We start from the raw sequence: 19,176 nt of genomic DNA, 5'->3' as shown, positions 1-19,176 counted from the left end.
GCTGTAGCAAGGGCTTGGATCTACATGAGATAACCGTGAACACACCCCCTAATACTGCAGTCTCAGACTTAGCCTTGAGTGAAAGTCTCCTGTGTGGGAAGTGAAAAACCCCAACAACTTAAATAATTAAACTTTTCTGCTGTAGCCTCACCATCTTGATTAAAGGAAGCACGTTTCCCCAGCACTTACCTGGAGGATCTGTCATTCCTAAGTCAATACAGACCTCCATTCTGAAAGAGGAAGCCAGCCTAAGAATTTCCCAAACTATCTGTTTTCTGGCAAGCACCCAGGAACGTAGATTTAAATTATTTTATCAATGCTGTACTCAGACCTACATGGAAAGCTAAAGAAGAAAGTTTCTGTTATAGCAAGAGAAGGCAAATGGGAAATGCCATTAGCTCTATCAAAGCAGTGGATGAGGAAGTCAACACCATTCACCCTATTTTAATATGGTGCAGAAAGGCACAGAAAGGTGAAGCAACTTGTCTGAAATACCTCAGCAAAGCAGGGACAGGACTCTGTCTCACCTGCTGCACTTTAAGATACCTTACAAGTGGCATATGGCAATGCACTCACCTCTGATATATCTTATTTTACATTTATGGAGCTAGAGCTCCTAGGAATTACTTGACAAGCAAGGCACACAGACATACTTTGTAATACTTATGATACACAGGTCTATGTTTTGTCATACACTTAATGTTTTGATATGTTTTGGGAATCTCACTCGAATATCAGCAGGATCACCATTGTTACTGATAAAATTTTTATGGAGTACGGGCTTCTCCTCTCAAGATTATTTCAGACTGCTAAGCATCCATTTCAGTCCAAAAGAAGTTCTCTCTAACAAAAAGGGTTGCTAGGAAGAGTAGTATATCCTGTTATCAGCCTCATTAACACCACCATGCATTATATTATCAACCCACCTGTCTGGATTTGAAATTGAATATTAAAATTTGATTTAGGCAAGATCATGTCAAAGGCAATTTTTCAGCTTCCTCAGAATAGATGATTTTTGCAGCCTATTCATTTCAGCTTACTTATTGTTAGTAACTGTTGATAATAATAACTGTGATAATAACATTGTCATTTCTGAGTTGCTGAAGATGGGTGGGACAAACCTAGTAACATAATCAGAAAGACAGCCTTGCAAAAAACTAGAAATATTAAACATGATGCAAGGAGTACAAAGTAAAGAAGAAAAATAAGGTGTGTGGAAATGAGAATGATTAGAGCAATGCAATCATGAAATTGTTCACTCTGAGATGATGCCTGCCTTCTATGTCAAACCTTCGGAGTCAACAGTAACAGAAAAATATTCAGATTCATAAGTGCCCTCGGTAATGGTCACCTGCTACTTTTTCAAGCAGTTAGCATCTCCTGGCTGCCTTCGTATTCTCCCAGTCTGGGTCCTTTTATTGATAATGAACAGCCAGTGAGTTTTATCTTCTGGTGAAGCCAAATTCACTAACTGTAGCGTTTGCAGTATGGTCTAGGCTTACGTGCAGGTTAATGTTGCCTGCATGAGTTACTGCCGTGACTCTCTCTCAATGATGGGTCCCACCATTGAAAATCGGTATTAATGCTCTTGGCTGTCTCTCTACTATGATAAGCATAGGACCACTTCCCAGCTCCAGGGGCTGGCTGCACAGCCCAGGAACTCTTCAAGACCCATGTGCAAACCATGCCACTCCCTTGAGTTTTCTGTGTAAGGCAGGCCTGGAGCCACAGAGCATAGACTTCTGGTATAAGAAAATTTGCTGGCACGTCCCCATGGTGGCAGCAGCTGGGAGGTGATATCGGAGAATGCATCAGGTGCTGACCAGTGAAGTTCTTCAGAGGTCTTAAAGTATCATGGTGGAAAGTCAAGAAAGTCTTAGGGGCACATAGTCCTCCCCATCTCTCTCAAACCCCAACGTTATCCTCTCTTACCCATTATTATTTCCTGAGGGAGAGTTAATTCAGAAGGCAGAATTATTCTTGCCCTCAGACACTCAAGAGAAAATGGTTAGTCAATATGGGCATGGGTGGAAGACCTGTGAAGAGCTCACATGTCTGTGGGTATTTGTTTGGATTCACTTATTACTGAACTATCCCAAGCTTCCTCACTTTCTGCCACTGTACCTCTTAGAGGAAAAGAGGATAAGCAGATTTTTTTTCTCTCGTTGAGTTTACATAGACTATCTTCACTGTCTAGAAAGAAAGAACTGAAGGCTCTGATAGTCTTTGGGCTGATAGACTTTGGGCTGCCCAGTTCCCTGAGTGGGAGGACCATGAGTGTGGGAACACTGACTTTCCATTTGTGGACACTGAAATTTTAAGGGACCAGCTGTATCAGCTGAATGTTTATAAGTCTATAGGGCCTGATGGGATTTATCTCAGAGTTCTGAAGGAACTAGTGGATATTATGGCAGGACCCCTCTTGATCATCCACCAAAGGTCTTGGGAGTCAGGGGAGGTCCCTGCTGACTGGAAGCTAGCCAATGTTATTCCAATCTACAAAAAGGGTGTGAGGGAAGACACAGGGAACTACAAACTTGTTAGTCTAACCTCAGTTCCTAGAAAAATTATGGAGAAGATTATACTGCATACTATTAAAGGCATTTAAAGAATAATGCAATCATCAGGCACAGTCAACATGGGTCCACAAAGGGAACGTTCTGTCTAAACTAATTTGATATCCTTCTATGACAAGGTCATCTGCCTAGTGGATGATGGGAAGTCGGTGGATGTAGTTTTTCTGGATTTTAGTAAGGCTTTTGATACTGTCCCTCACAGCATCCTTCTGGACAAGTTGTCCAACTGTGGGATGAGCAGGTTCACGGTGCACTGGGTGAAGAACTGGCTGAAAGGCAGAGCTCAAAGTGTTGTAGTGAATGAGACTACATCTGGCTGGCAACCAGTCACCAGAATTGTTTCTCAGGGTTCAGTTCTAGGGACAGTTCTGTTCAGTATATTTATCAGTGATCTGGATGCAGGAGTTGAATGCACTGTTAGCAAGTTTGCTGATCATACCAAACTGGGAGGTACTGTTGACTCTCTCGAGGGATGGGATGCCTTGCAGAGGGATCTAGACAGATTGGAGCATTGGGCTATGATTAATGGGATGAAATTTAACAAGTCGAAATGCTGGATTCTGCAGTTAGGATGAAGTAAAGCTGGGCACAAGTATAAATTTGGAGAGGAGTGGCTGGAGATCAGCTCTGCAAAAAGGGCTCTGGGGGTGCTGGTCGGCAGCAGGCTCAGTGTGAGTCGGCAGCGTGCCCTGGCAGCCAAGAGGGCAAACCGCGTCCTGGGGTGCATCAAACACAGCACGACCAGCCGGTCAAAGGACGTGATCATCCCGCTGTATTCAGTGTTGGTGTGGCCTCACCTTGAGTAGTGTGTGCAGTTCTGGGCCCCACAATTCAAGAAGGATGTGAAAGTCCTTGAATATATCCAGAGGAGAGCACCAAAGCCGGTGAAAGGGCTGGAAGGCATGTCCTGTGAGGAGTGGCTAAGGACTTTGGGTTTGTCTAGTTTGGAGAAAAGGAGGCTGAGGTGTGACCTCATTGCTCTCTGCAGCTTCCTGAGGAGGGGAAGTGGAGAGGGAGGTGCTGAGCTCTTCTCCCTGGGATCCGGTGACAGGATGCGTGGGAACAGTTCAGAGCTGCATCAGGGGAGGTTTAGACTGGACATTAGGAAGCATTTCTTTACCGAGAGGGTGGTCAAACACTGGAACAGGCTTCCTAGAGAAGTGGTCAGTGTCCCAAGCCTGTCAGTGTTTAAGAGGCATTTTGGCAATGCCCATAATAACATCCTTTAACTTGGTTAGTCCTGGAGAGGTCAGGCAGTTGGACTAGATGATCATTGTAGGTCCCTTCCAACTGAAATTATTCTATTCTATTCTAAGGCAGGGTAATAGTCATCAAATAGCAACCTGGGTCTCCAAAGCAGTAGCTACAATTGTGTATAAAAAGTTTCTGGTATTTGTCCAGACTAGGTTTTGCTTTTGTTTCTGGTGAAAGAGCATCTGTTTGTAGGGAATGGACTGTGCCTTGCTCCTATCTCACTTTCACCAGAGAGAGTAACAGAGAGGCCCAGGATCATAGCTTTGACCAGAAGGCAGGAGTGCTGGAGGAAGGTGAAGGCAATGGCCTTCTGGCATAGAGAAAAATTCTAAATGCATCCATCATGAACAAAGCTTAGCTTTACTTTTACTTCGAAGTCAAACAAAAGGAAGGAGATACTCAGTAATTTCTGCACAGTTTTTATTCAAACATCACAGAAAAGAATAATGCTAGAGACTTGTGGTTCATATTAATGAAAGATGAACATCTTGTATTCCTGGTGGGATTAGCAAAGTCATTATGAATGCATATCTTTACTAGCTTCAGCCTATGATGGTGATTTTGGAGCTGCTGTTTCGGAGATGTTTAGGTATGAAGACAGGCAGCCTTGGAGCATGGACCTGAAACCAGAGGAGAGGCATAGCTGTTGCTGAGTCGATGGAGGAAGTTAGTACAAAAAGGTTAGACAGGTCAGTGGCAGGACCTGTGCATTGCTTTGCTGCAGGTTACTAATATCTGGGATGCTGCATGGAAAGGACAAAGCTGCCTGTACGGTGGTCTGGTTTTTCCTAGTTTACGAAAGAAAAAAAATAATTATTAAACATTCTGATACAATAGGAGAAAGAAAACCTGTTTAACTGAGACAGTAAGCAAAGGTTATGTGAATGCAAAATAAATGGTTTATATTACTGTTTTTTAATATCCATGATGGTTAAAACATCGTTTGCAATGTATAATTAACTTCCTTCTTGTTAGTCTAATGTATTGGCTTAACCATTTTACCTGAAGACCGGTCAATTTATAAATCTATCTCAGCTGATAACTTGCCTGACTTGCTTTGGGCATGGGTGAAGTTGATATACTTTCCTGTGCTGTGCCAAAGTCTTGTCAGCACTTCAAAGCTTCTAGACATAATCCACCACAAGTTTCTATTCTTGTGTAGGTTTGGAGACAAAGAACCAAACTCGTAAGAGGGATGCATAGATTCAGGAATAAAGGGGATGCTGTTATTTGTTTGACTTCAGAAGCATTAGAGAGCGATCAGTCTTTCACCTTAAAATGCATGAAAAGGTAAAAAGCAGATTTGTAAAAAAAATATGTGGAATAAAACCAGCATGCTTCTGGAATTATTTTATAAACATCTTACTTCATTAAAAGCTATTGGAAAGTTGGTCTTTGCAGTATGTGTGACATAAGTATAGGCAGCTAGATAAATAATAAAGGATTATCAGAATTGAAGAGACTGTAATGTTATTTGAAACATCCATCAAAAGCCAAGAAATGTGTGTTTTATTAAATGCCAATGCTATATTTGCTATTATACTGATCATCAAAAGCAAACTGAGGTCACATCATCACTCATATGTGTTGCAGTAGTGCACAGAGACTGCCCAGAGGCTGCCCTCAGCATAAGGCCCTATTGTGTTTGTTGCTAAAACACTTGTACTAATAGGGCCTTGCTTCTGTGGAGCTCACAGTGCAGAAAAAAGATTCACGGTTTTAGAAAAGAGTTTTCAATTTCAAGTTGATATTTTAAACCAGTCAGAACTCCACCTCTCCACTTGTAATTCTGCTTTCCTTTCTGTCCTCTGAATTGAGGATGCACTTTAAATTATTTTTACATGTCAGTATAATACTACAGTTTCTGAATAAATGATATATTCACTACATGGATGCTGTAAACTAAGTTTATAATTATTCAGGTGATACTATGTCCCACGGATCCATGTATGTACATGGGTATGTACAGGGTGTGCACAAAGAGGCAGAGCAGAGAAAGAATGGCATCTCAGGAACATCATCCCTCTGCTTCCCTCAAAAAGCGTGTAGTACTTTCCAAAGTACTTATCTCTAAAATCAAATATGTATACACATTTGGTTCCAGACATCTTGCAGGCATTATAGCCTATTAAACAAAAAAACCCCCACTATTTATATTAAATTGCAAATATTTTAACATCACTATCTCTTCAATTATTTATTTCAGCTTTTTGAATCATCAGTGTTATGTGAAAGATAATTAGTGGCATCTGATTACATCTCTGGAATGTAAATAATGCCAAAGGCTTATATTATATCCACAGAAGCTAAAAAAAAAAAAAAAAAGCACGTGCAAGGGAAGTTAAAGCTAGGTTTTGGGAATAGTAGGGTCACCAAACCAATGAGGATAAGTAAAACTCAGTCCTAATGTTTGAAATGTGTTCTATATTTTACTGTTTAGATCAGGCTTTTCAGTGGCTAAAGAGTAAAACACTAATACTCATTTGGAAAATTTGCTTTTACGATATATTTTGTTTAACTAAAAATGCATTAGAAATCTCATGAGCTATCCTGTTTATAGATAAAGAAGAGAACCTCTGTGCTGGCACCAAGAACAACTATAATCCTACATCTAAGGGAGAAAAAAGTCAAAGCAGCAAGAAAAGAAAGAAGCTCTAGGAGTTATAGGAGCAATCTGGAGCTACCCAGGACCAATTCTGTGACAAGTGGAGGCTCAACTTCCAAACACCTAAGTGGCATGACTTTCAAACATGTCAAGCATCACCAGATTAGTGCTGCTAAAATCAGGCCTGCTAATTAGAAAATTAAGTTGGGTAACAGCATCACTTCAGGAGAAGGTTTTAAGAATCTAACTTCAGCAGCCACTAAAAAAAAAATAAAAGCCACAGAAAATCTTGGCTTGGAAATCTAAAGCATGAAACCCTATACTTACATAATTTAAAGGTGAATTTGCTTTAGGTGGTGCAAAGTTAGGTATCATTTTCAAGAGGTTTGACTTCAGATAAGCAAGTGGAAGAACAGAAGCATGCCTGGGCATAAAGGACAAAGTTGTAAAACTGTGTCTGGAGCACTTCACTCTTCCAGTGTGCCTCCCTCAGCTAACTTGCTAATCTTTTGCACATGGCAAAGAGAATTTTTTTCTGGGCTTCAGGAATAATTTCACTGGCTTTCAGTGTTGTTAAAATGTGAGGTACTCGGTTCAATTTCGCAGTTTGTTCTCCCAACTAAAAAAGAAAAATCTGTACTGACATTTCACATTTTTACAATATGGATGTTAGTAAGATGCAAAGGTATGTGCATTTGGCCTTTTGGTATCAGTTGCAGCTAAAAATTCCCATCTTACCTCAAAATAAGCTATTTTCTGAATGGTGATGTTACCTCATGCATGCTGCAGAAGTTCTGTCTTCACAGGTGGAGGGCATGCAAGGACACATACCACTTAAGAACTGGTGAAGTAAACACCAAGGATAAAGCCTGTGTATAAACTTGAAAAGCAGAACATTCATGACAGGGTCGTTTGGATTTTTTAGATATATACGTGCATATACATACACATATATACACACATCTATATCTATAAATCTATTCCAAGCCCATGATCAGCCTCTAATGAGCCAGGAATGGATGTCTAAATTCACACAAGCAACCTCACCATCTCAATTTAAATATATTGTACTAAAGCATCCATGGTTTCTAAACCCTGAGCAATGCTATATTGTTATCCAGTCCTACTGCTTTCGGTACCCAAAGGCAAGTAATCCCCTGAAGCATAGTGCTGTCATCCTAGTTTTACTTTCAATTTTTTCCCTGCTTGCCAAGAGAATGTGATTGAAAGTCACATTCACATGTTGGCTCACGCAAAGTCCTGGCTGTTTGGATGACTGTGTTATCTCAGACACCCTGCACAAATTCTGCACCTGGATCCTTCCCCCTGAAAGCTGCTGAGCAGGATGGGCAGACGAGAGGGTGCTGAGGGCAAGAACTGATGAAGACAATGGGTCTGAGGAGGGATGTGTGTTAGGAGTGGCACTAGAGCCAGGCACCCGCAATGGCACTGGCATGCTTTGCCTAACTCCGTATAGCAGCTTGGAGGAGACATCTTAAGGTTTTTCACCTGTAGATTTTAAAAGGCAGAGCATTTTAATGAGCTTTTCCCATCCTAATCTCCATTGGCTAGCATCAGACAAATCTCAGAGCAGACTGCTTGTCAATCTTAGCACTTCATACATACACAGCCACTTGTTTCTGGTTTTACTTAGCAAGGAAATACCAAATTAGGCTATCTATGGTGCCCTGTCCCACCTCTATTTCTAGCATTATTTGAGAATATCTTTTCCTCCCAGCCTGTGCATAGCTCTAGCCATCTGTTTCCACTTGCAAGTCATGTGAGAGACAGACAGACAGACAGGCACGCTCTTCCTCCAGCTCTCACTGCAGTGGAGCTAGAGGAGAGGTAGCAGGAATTTTGCTGGGCGGATGCTCCTCGGGATGCCTTCACACATGGTGGGAGGAGAGCTAATCCCTTAACTGCCCCTTCTTCCAGGGAAGAAGGGAGGGATGGATGAGAGAAAGGAAACCAGTGCCTTTCCTTCTAGCCCTTACAGCCTGTACTCTAATTAATGGAGTATGACTGAAGGTGATTACAGAAATCCCAACACAGACTTTAGATAGCAATGACCAGATATTTGTATATGCTGCTGCAGGGCATGATCTGTGGTCTTCATCTGCTGTCTTTGCTGAGGCTCAGGGATCATTTACACTTCCATAGCACTAACAAACCAGCTGTCATGACACTACTGGGAGTGTGATTGCTTCTTTTTAAGTGACTGTATAGAGCAGGTATGTGAGCCACAAGCAAAGCATGCAGTTTCTTGTCTAATCTGGCTGCTCAGGCAGTGATTGCTGTGTGAATTGCATGACTAATAGCACAAAGACATTCTGAATCCAGCCTTATTCAAGTATGAACCAGGCCTCTGAAAAAGTAGTCATTTACTTGGATGTTTTTGCTGTCTTAGTCATCACTACATGGATAATGACTTCAGGTGCTGGGCTGCCCCTTCAAATTATTTTGGTGCATGAATACCCATGTGTTTTTTTGGAGCAGATCTTTGTGGTGTAGCCTGCATCTGAGTGTTAAGGCAATGAGAAAGTGGATGTCACATGGTTCAGCAATCATTGTTAAAATATCACCATTGGCAACAGTGACTAGTAAAGTCAAAAGCATCTCTCTAATAAAACGCTTTATTAAAAATTAGTAATTAGACATGGAAATCACTGAGTAAAATTGAGGTTATTTTCTTTTTCCTTTGAAGAGGGAGAACCATGGTATTTCAACACTCTGTGATCAATAGAAAATACTTAATTCCTAAGCAGTGACCCCTGTTCTTTCCATTTCAGCAACTAGCTTTTGTGAAATGATCACTAATTTCCACATCACCCACAAAAAATATTTTAAGATGTCAGATTTTTTATTTTCTTAGGGAAAAAGCCAATGCCCAGGCTTGAGCCTGAAATATGTATTTTAGTGTTTTCCATAATGTAAATACTTCTGTTTTACATTTTATTTACACAACATATTAACCTTCTTTAATGCAATGGCATTGTTATTTTCTGTTTTTATATGAGCACTAGTAACATAGGCATCCAAACTGTTTTTATGTTTCAGACAAGGCCTATAAAGCATTGTATCTGGTCAAGGATCTTTGCATATTCTATGCTTGTATACTGAATTTGTGAGAAGATGTCTTAATAAAAAAAATAAGTGGAGATAATGACATGAGAATGTATCACATTACTAGCCATAGACATCAGATTAAAGTTCCCTCTAGCCTAACAGCTTGCCTTTGAGAGTGACCAACAGCAGTTGCTTAGTGTAACAGCCAAGTTCAGAGAGGAACTCCCAGAAAAGGGTCATTGGTGGTTAGGAACTTCATGAGCTGGAAATTGCATCCATACAGCTATGCCTAATAGTATTTGATGCACCTTCCTTCCATTAATTTGTTTTAACACTTTTATACCACCAAAACATCCTCTGGCAACGAGTTCCTCAGGTTTAGTTATGTGCAATGCGAAAAAGTTCTTCCTTCTGTTGTATTAAACATGAGGACAGATTACTTCAGTGAATGCACTCTGTTATGAGAAGCCCCAAGTAGTCGTTGATTAGTCACCTTCTCCAGGTCATTCATTGGCATCCTACTGAACAATGTGGACTTACACAACAAAATAAAGTGCATACCTTCTAAGAATGACTACTAAACTTCTCTTTTAATCAAGAGTCAGCCTTCCCTGTAAATAACAGTCATTATGCACCATTAAGGATGAACATGGTGCATTGCTGGAAATCAAGATCAGCTTGTTTTATCTCTCTAGTTGTTCTGGATTCTGTCTTTCATCTTTGGGAAGTGACTGACCCGGAGACTATTGAATTCATGGAGGAGGATGTCTTTGAGTTTGCTGAACTTTGGAACAAGTCCCAAGAGGGGAAAATCTGCTTCTGTAGGTGAAATGGGTTTCCCTAATTTCTGTAATCAAGGAGAGCAAGAAATGCCTCTACAGGAGACTTGAATACAAATCCATGAAGTCAGAGTCCAAAATTATGCGAATCATGCTTTTAGTTTATTCTCCTGACACAGATGCATTTGAATGCTCTACCAGAAGTCCTGAAACAGCCACCCTTGCTAGGCCTTGCAAACACTCTGCTGAAGAACAGATGGTGGAGATTTCTCACATCCCTAAATCCAAGAAATAAGTCCCCAGAGGGCCTAAAGTGGATCACTAGAGGCTGAGCAGCATTTAGTGTGTCTGCTATTGGTATGTTGCAGCCTGTTTCCCATAGACTATCTCGCTAGGGACCTCTCGCTGCTCTGTGGACCAGCTTTCCTTTATATCCCTCCAAAGCCTAGATTCACCTCATCTGCCTAATGTAAGCATCACAAATACATATATAGTCAATAGAGTGTCACCTGCTCAAGACAACTCAAAGATGAGCCTCCAGAGATGGCTCCTTCTGACTCTTTAGAAAGTTGAAGTGGCTGTACTTCTAACACCACAGCTTTGATGGGTGGGCTTAGTCAGGCAGGTAGGATTTATCTGGGCCTGAGTTCCAAATTGTGTGTGAACTGAAGATGTGACTGACTTGCACTGGTCACTTAATGACGGACAGGCTTACTGTGCATTGCTCCATTGTTCCTCTGTCAGATTCTGTTGCAATCTGGCCCATGGACATCTCAGACAAGTTGCTGAAGAACATCTAGACTGGGTTGGGTACCTATTAAGAGTCTAATTAGAAGGAAGCAATTACTGGGATTACACGTACAACTGAGATTCCGTGCAAGCAAATATCTACTTTGGCATTTATTGAAGTGGTTCTTTTCAAATACTTCTTACAAAAATATTTGTCTATTGTTTTCTATTAATTGTGTATACAATGCAAAGATTTAGGTTTGTTATAAAGTTCTGCATTTTATCCAGGTCTTTCTCACAAAATCTACCTGGTTTTGTTTCTTCTGAAATCTCAAGACACTAATTTTCTAGTTTGGTCACCATAACATGGAGGAAAGGCATTGCCGCTCTGCAAAGTTTCTGTTCCTATTGCTCTCTAATTTAATTAACACGTCTTTTACGACACCTTTTAAAACTCTTTGCTCTCTGTTGTCTACTCTTAGTTTTCCCACATACCGCCTGGCACAGCAGCCGCAGCTCCCAAAGTGCACAGTGACAGCAGGACTGCCTCTGAGCGTGGCGGGAGCCAACGGGATGGCAAAAACTGATGCCAGGTGCTCACTTGCCCTGTGTATGTTAAGTAAAGGACACATTACATTTTTTAAGTTGTGCTTACTTTAAGTCAATTGAACTTAGGTATACTAGAAAATCTAGATAAATATGTATTCTCCAGGTTGACTATTTTCTTTTTTTTTTGTTATTTTGTCTCTTCTGGTGGTTTATGTGGGCAAATTGCCTCTGGAAAACCCTTATAAACCAGAAGATATATAATTTTCTAATTTTGTTTGCATGGCATTTTGGCTGAAATGGTTCAGAACTGAGCCACACAAATCTAAAAGTGACCATTTTTCATTATTGCCTGCTACACACCCCCAGTGGCAGTACGTACTTGCAGGGAATGATGTTGAGCCCTGTGGCATCTCAGGGGGTATCTCAGGGGTCTCCCTCAGGAGGGCAGGCCTTGTCACCATGGTAAGTCCTTCCCTGGCATATGCACTGAGGGATCTTCACCCTTCAGAGTTTTACAGCCCCCCCCAGCTTCCTTTTCTGGTGTTCTCTCTGAGGACAGCTCCCTCACCGCTAGGGAAGATACACAAGTTACTTCAGGTGCTATTTCTGATCATTTAGTATATCTAATGCATGCATGAAATATGACAGTGTACTTGAACACACATTCACAAATCAATGAATATAATGGGAATGTATAAACACCTTGCATCTGCCAAAAGATGGTGAGATACCTGTGAAACTTTAGACAATATTAAATTGTCTGCCATTTGGCTGAATTCACAGTCATCCCCTCCTCACCTCCCCCCAGGATGCATTCCTCAGCTAGAGATGTACCGGACTTTGACCTTGAGAGAAAGCTGCCTCTTGCAGCAAATTAAAAAAAAAAAACACATGCCACTGACCCACAGATTGCCATCTTTGAGTTTCTAAGATACTTTTAAACCATTTGGGTTTCTTCGTACACAAAGGGTGAGAAAGTGAAGCCAACAAGAGAAAAGCATGTATTAAGAATAAGGATAAGTCTTCAAATACTGGATTTCACACTAGTGTTTTGTTATGAAAAAAGTAAATCCTTACTGACAGTTTATGCCTTTATGACTGTGATGAATAAAAGATGTTGTCAGAAGAAGCAAAGATTAAACATTAAAAATGTCTTAGTCATTGTTAGATATAAAATTGATGCCTCAACAACAACAACAACAACAAAAAGAGCTGTCATGATATTAGCAAGGTATCCATTTGGTTTCTCAAGAGTATGACAGTGCACATGTAATTAGGGAGGGACTGAGAGTGGTGAAAATGGAGAGGTGTGGCTTCATACTGCACTGAGTACAGGCACACACCCAAGAAAACAGCCAGTCACTCAGGAAACTGATAAGCACTTTCTGTATCCCACATCCAAGGTGATAAGCCGAACTCCAGCAAACTTTGTCCACTGTTTCGGCTCTGTACCTGAGAAGTGCAAGTCTGCCAAACTAGCTTTAGAAAGGTGTGTGAACTCTAAGTGTGCTTCAGCAAAGCACTGACTTCGAGTCGACTGATGTTGTGCAAAGATATGGCACTCTGCTAACAACACACATATATATATATATAAAAATATATATATATATATATATATATTCTTTTTGCCCTCCCACCTTTTGACTATGATCTGACTGTAACTATGTGTATTTTTTTGTTAAATAATGGCAAGCCTCTTTGGGAAAGAGAATTTAGTTTTAGTCATGTTTATAAAAATTACAGTGTAGTATAAATGTTTTATATCAGTTGTAATGGTATCAATAATGGGGAAGCAATTTCAGACTTGAAAGGAACAGCAGACAAAACCAGAAATGTAAAGAATCTATATGAAAATAAAAAATAAATAAACTGTTAAAGTAAGGGAATGCTGAATATTTTGGATAATGGTACTAGGTGCCTATAATAAGCTTACAGGAGAACTTTGTATATTATGAATGCTATTGGTTGTCTCTGTGTAAAATACAAGATCTTCTAAAATAACCTAACAGTCTTTTTCTTAACAGTTGTCAAAAAAAATAAAAGAAGGGTAATAAATCAACCTCACTCTACTGGTACAACTGGATTTAGGAAGCTGCTGAGAAAGACAGTGTCACAGCCGGTAGCTTGGTATGGAAATTGCTAAGAAAGCAAAAAGCAGGCTGTCATTCTCTTCAGTGAACCTAGCTCTTTCAGCTTACATCAAACCCATAGACTAGGGGCAGAAAAAGTTTTTCTAAGAATCCTGTTAAAATTCAGTCATGATTTATCATGAGTAAAAAGCCCATCCTTCAAAAAAACCCCTATGAAAACCAGCTCCCACTATGGACACTATTTTTGCTCTTCTTTGCTGTTGATCACTAGAAATGGCTGGAAAATATTATCTGATATATTTATACCTGTTGGTACAATCTTGGAGCTTCTCATTTTCTGGGAAAAAGAAATAACATTTTGAATTCTGATTTTACCATAAAGTTGAAATTATTTGAGGAAAGGTCATCAAAAACTTCACTTTTTCTAGATCACTCCAGACTTGACTCTTTACCTTAGAAAGGTATGCAGTGCAGGTTCAACCAGTTTTTGAATAGGAGAAGGCCATCTGGAAAAGTTTGAGGAATCTGCAAATTAAGTAATTTGTGGTGGCTGCGGTAGTTGAGCTTGCACTTGATATTTTTTCCTGGAAAAGAAAGGTACCACCTTCAAGTAATGTGGTACTTGGTTAGTGTCTCTGCACAGACATAGCAAGCAAAACAAAAGGGTTGGACCACCAGCACCAATGGAAGAACATTCCTAAATCCTGGTTTTCACCCTCAGTAGTGATTTCCCAGATGCTTCTCCTGGTCCTCCTGCCTCTGCTGGTGCAAATGGTAGTTGTTCAGAGAGCAGTATAGGTGAATCCTCTTTGTGTTGGTCACTGTTGCCTTTCATTAACCTACTGCACCAATTTCCTCTCAAGCACCTTTCCTTTGGGGTGTGGTTTTAAGAACAGCAGCAGCAGCTGGCATAATAAACTCCTTCTCCCCTCTGCCCGCTGTGTTACGTTGCTACACCAGAGGAAGCAGTTCATACGTTTTAAGGCTAGAGGGGACCATTACAATAATTTTACTTGCCACGCATTAGAAACAGAGTACATAATTCAGCGATATATCTGGTCTTGACTTAAAGCCTTTGCATGCTGGAGATTCCATCACTTCCCCTGGTTATTTGTTTAATATTTATTATACTTCCACCTGAAAAATTGGCACTGCATTTACAGCTTGTGTTTCTCTAGTGTACAGGTTCCAGATTCTGAGTCTTGCTATGGCTTAGTTTGCTGAAGTTAAAGAGTTCTCTAATGTCAAAATCCACCACTCATGTACATAATTATGGCACATGAAAATAGCTATGGACCTCTCTGCTCCCAGTCACAAGTGGTAACACCAGCAACAGCCACAACTTGCTTTTCCTCCTAGAAGAAGACATTGTGAGCTGCAAGACGCTTTCCTCAATCTCTGTTTACTAAAGCAGTCTCCATCTTTTAATCAAGAGCTCCCTGTTTTCCTTTTCTTTGCATCTGAACTATGCAATTAGATTTAAATGCATAGATGGCTGATTGCACACTATCAACAGCAGACTTTGAGAGAAGTGAGAGACGTGGGCAACAGCCATTCAGAAACTCCTATTAACTGGTTGTCTCTGTAAGAGTGATTGATGAGGGGACCTTAGACCCTGTATCGAAATGCTCCTGTGCCATTTCCTTTCTACCCAACATAATTTCTCTGCGCACCAGGCCACAATCTGCTTTGCTCTCCCTTCTCCTTTCCTCCTCACACAATCATTCACTGGAAGAGTGATCCCTCAGAGAGCTTACCTCTCCTGGTAGGAAATACCCAGAAAGGCAACAAGCATATCTGAGGAGGAGGTTTTTTGTCTCCTTCCACCCCTTAAACCAGGTCCATCAGTAAGGCTGGAAACTCCAGTTGTAGGACCATAAGATTTATGGCTAAAAAGGAAAGGAGCTGAGTGGTCCCAAACCATCCTAAAATCTTTGGGGTAAAGTCTTAGTGCAGTTGAGGATAATAATACCCGCCTGCCCTCCCCCCCCCCCTTATTATTTCTATGAGAAAAGGATATCATGACCAGTCGATATATGCCTTTCTCATATGTGGAAGGGAATACATTTATTTTAAGTACAAATTTTGTGTAACTTGCTTTCCAGGACAAAAAAGGAAACAAAGAAGGACAAATACACTGGAATTCCCCTGGCTAGTCTTGAGGAATCTTTAGTTCATTTAACTTTATACACCTAACTTGGGTAAATCAAATAGGAGCACAATCAGTGGAGAGGAAGTCACATGTAGAAGATGAATCAGAGTGTTCAAGATCTCAATTACTTGCTGGAGACACGTATCTCCTCCCAGTGACTACAGAGGGAGCACAGGATGATGACTTTTAGCAAGTCAGAGCATCAGCTAGAGGCCTACAGTGAGTTGGCTTTCCATCCCTCTGAAGAAATCCACTGTACAGATATTTCTCCACTTTTAGAAGTTATTCTACAGGGTGCAACTACAGAAACAATGTTGTATGGCTTAAGTGAGCTGCATGGCAGGTCCAAATCTAAACTTTGTCTTTTGGATGTTTCAGTGAATTCTTTAGCAGCTTTTGCAATGACCTTGCAGGATCACATTGCCATTTTTGCTAAATTCAAAGCAAATATATAACTGAATAAACTGCTCTTAACTCCTAAGTAGTTTGCAATACAGGCTGTTTACATACAGTATTAGCTGCAAATTGGTCATGCAGTCATCTGCAGATCTTTGTGGATGCTTAGCCCAAAGCTAAAGCTGACTCCTAAAGAGAGAGAAGGATGATTCTGTGGTTAGGGTGTATGTGCGGCTCATTCCCTCTTCTGTCACCCTTCCTCTGCGACATTGGGTAAAGCGTCTGCTCATGTTTCGGCTTCAGTGCTCAAACTATCCATTAAATGGAAAATACTGCCCTTTTCTAGAGTGGTTATTATAAATCATACTAGAGTCAAGCACCATCAGGGTGCAGTCAGGCCAGGTACAAGATCAATTGTTCATCCCTGAAATTATTTTCAATGAAGGACCAAAGTTTTGCTCTGTGAACTCAAACTTTCAAGCAGCTTGTGTAACTGCAGAGGCTCTTACTCCTTTGCAGCTTCTTTCATGTTTTACTTCGTCACTTTGTAGCTCTAATTCTTCAAGCAGGACATGTAAACTTCCAGAGATAAATGAATATCGCACATTCCATCAGGCTCATGCTCCACAGTCCTTTCAGTGCCTTAAACTTATGATAGTTTCAAAGCTTTGACAGCTGGCTGGAAAAGAAGCCTCAAGGCTTACGCTCTGTTTAGATATGTTACCAGCCCACTTCTGCATAGCTTGCAAAACAAGCTCCAGTGTCTATGCTGCAGCTGAATTTACAAGAAATTCCACAGAGGCATGAGAAGGCAAAAGAAAATCTATCCTCTCTTTTGCAGATTACAAATTCAGCCAACAAGGAGGCATTCATACCTCTTAAACTTGGAAATTACCGTACGATCCACTGCAATGGCAGCTGAACCTTTTTTGGCCTAGAAACCATATGTGAGTTGAAATATGCTGATTTTGAGCATGCTTGGAGACATGGGCACGAGAAGGATGAATCACCTCTGAGAGCTGGCATAATTCAAACCGCCCTAGCCAGTGTCAGCAGTAGTCACTGAGCCTGAGGGACAGCTGAGCAACTCAGTGTGGGGAGAGAAGTCTGCACAGCAATTTTGCAGTGGGATGCAAGGCAAAGGAAGTTTGAGAGAGTTGTGCCTGCAATTCCTGCATGGCCGGTTGCCACAGCTACATCTCTCATAAGGTTATGCCAGTAGTCTGCAGACACCCTAAAGATACACGGGTGACTGAGTGCACTGCATTGCACTAGAGTCCTCTGCTAGGAAAAGTTATCTTTGCTAGGGACTGTAGACACCTGCATAGCAGACTTCTTCTGGGTTGTGTTGTGGTTTAACACGGTAAGAGTTAAAGCAATGTTTCCCTCTGCAAAAAGCAGTCCTGCTTTTTCTCCTCATAAGAGCAGTTCCATGGAGCCAGAGGAACAAGCTGGGCTTGTAGGTTACATGTATATCATGCTTTGAACTAAACTCTACCTTCAGTTACACCTCCATGAACTGGAGTAAGTCTTGCACTTCACTGAAACTAGCTGGGATGTTTCATTGCTGTTACAGAAGAAAGGTGACAGCTTTAGACCTTTTTCACTCATTTTGGAGTTCCAAGAGCAATTTCCTAGTACAAAAGCAAAGGGCCAAGTGAAATATGAGATTGTTACTGTAATTGTTTGGTCATTCTTGCTTTCTGAAGCCAAATCCTTTCAGAAAAATAAATATTTCTGACCAGGCTTCTATAATAAGGCATTCATTGATCAGAACTGAGCTACAGCTTTAAGTAATCCTGAAATTCAGAAGTCTAAGGAAGCTTACAAAGCATTTATCTGATTTACTGACCTTATGAAAGCATGTTTTATTTTAAATTAAAAATAAAGGTAGCAGAACTTTTCTGCAAGAGAGAGGTACAGTTTTTCTTCCAATTGGGAGAAATATAAAATAACAAGGATAAGAAGACAGGCCCATGAGGCAAAGGAGTCTGCTGTGAACATTGAGATTTTGCTTGTTTTCCCTAAAGCAAAGGATTTTAGTGTAGGTTCTGAAATAAATGTTTGTAAAAAAATATTTCACAGAGAAGATACATTAGCAATAATTTTGTCTGAGAAGAGCAGAGGAAACTTGTGAAGTGAGAAACAACAGTTCGTGTAGAAACTTAGTTTTAATAAGATCAAGTTTTGCCCTGCTGTGTTTTGAAACTATCTGGAAGAGCCTGTTGCCTTCCACAAAGAACAAACACAGCTAAAATTACTAACGCAATGACTCTACTTAACAAACAACTTAATACCTGCAGACTTTCTAACTGGGTGTGGAGCTGTAATTTGCTCTTTTGGATCTTTCTGCTTGGACAGAAGCCAATGTAAACTCCCAAGCCAAGTCACCCTGATTTAAAAACCATTTTCTGAAGCTCTTGGTTCCCATGAAAGCCTGATATCTGTTTAATAACCAGAGATTCAGATACAATTGAAACACTTCATTTGGAGGCTTTGTCTGAGTAAAGTCCATAAAAGCAGAAGCACAAATGTGCTTTGGAACACACAAATACCTATGCAGCGCACCTGGGACCTTCTAGGTTAATAAAAGGAAATATTTACAAATTGAAAGTATCTGTTTATATGTATTAAATCATCAAACACAGGCATGTGCATCAAAAAGATTTTTTTTTATATGAAGGCTGCATTGTACTTCTAACATCTTTGCACATCAGGCATTGTTGTTTATAATTTTAACTGGAGAAAATCTCTGCGATGAATTCCAGCCACTTTCACGTTGTCAGAAAAATATTGTGAATGTTTTTTGGAGGCACAGTAACCAGATGTAATGGTAAAACTTTCTACTTATGACTAAGAGATCATGTATGTTTATGTTTACCTTTTTATAAAACACCCTTGGACATCTTTAACCTGTGAATCCTGGAAACGCTCTAAAACTCTCATTATGCAATTGCATTGACTTTTTTCCCCAAAT

The sequence above is a fragment of the Haliaeetus albicilla genome, chromosome 3, assembly GCF_947461875.1.
Source record: "Haliaeetus albicilla chromosome 3, bHalAlb1.1, whole genome shotgun sequence".
Lineage (NCBI taxonomy): Eukaryota > Metazoa > Chordata > Aves > Accipitriformes > Accipitridae > Haliaeetus > Haliaeetus albicilla.
This window is presented reverse-complemented; position numbering follows the sequence as displayed.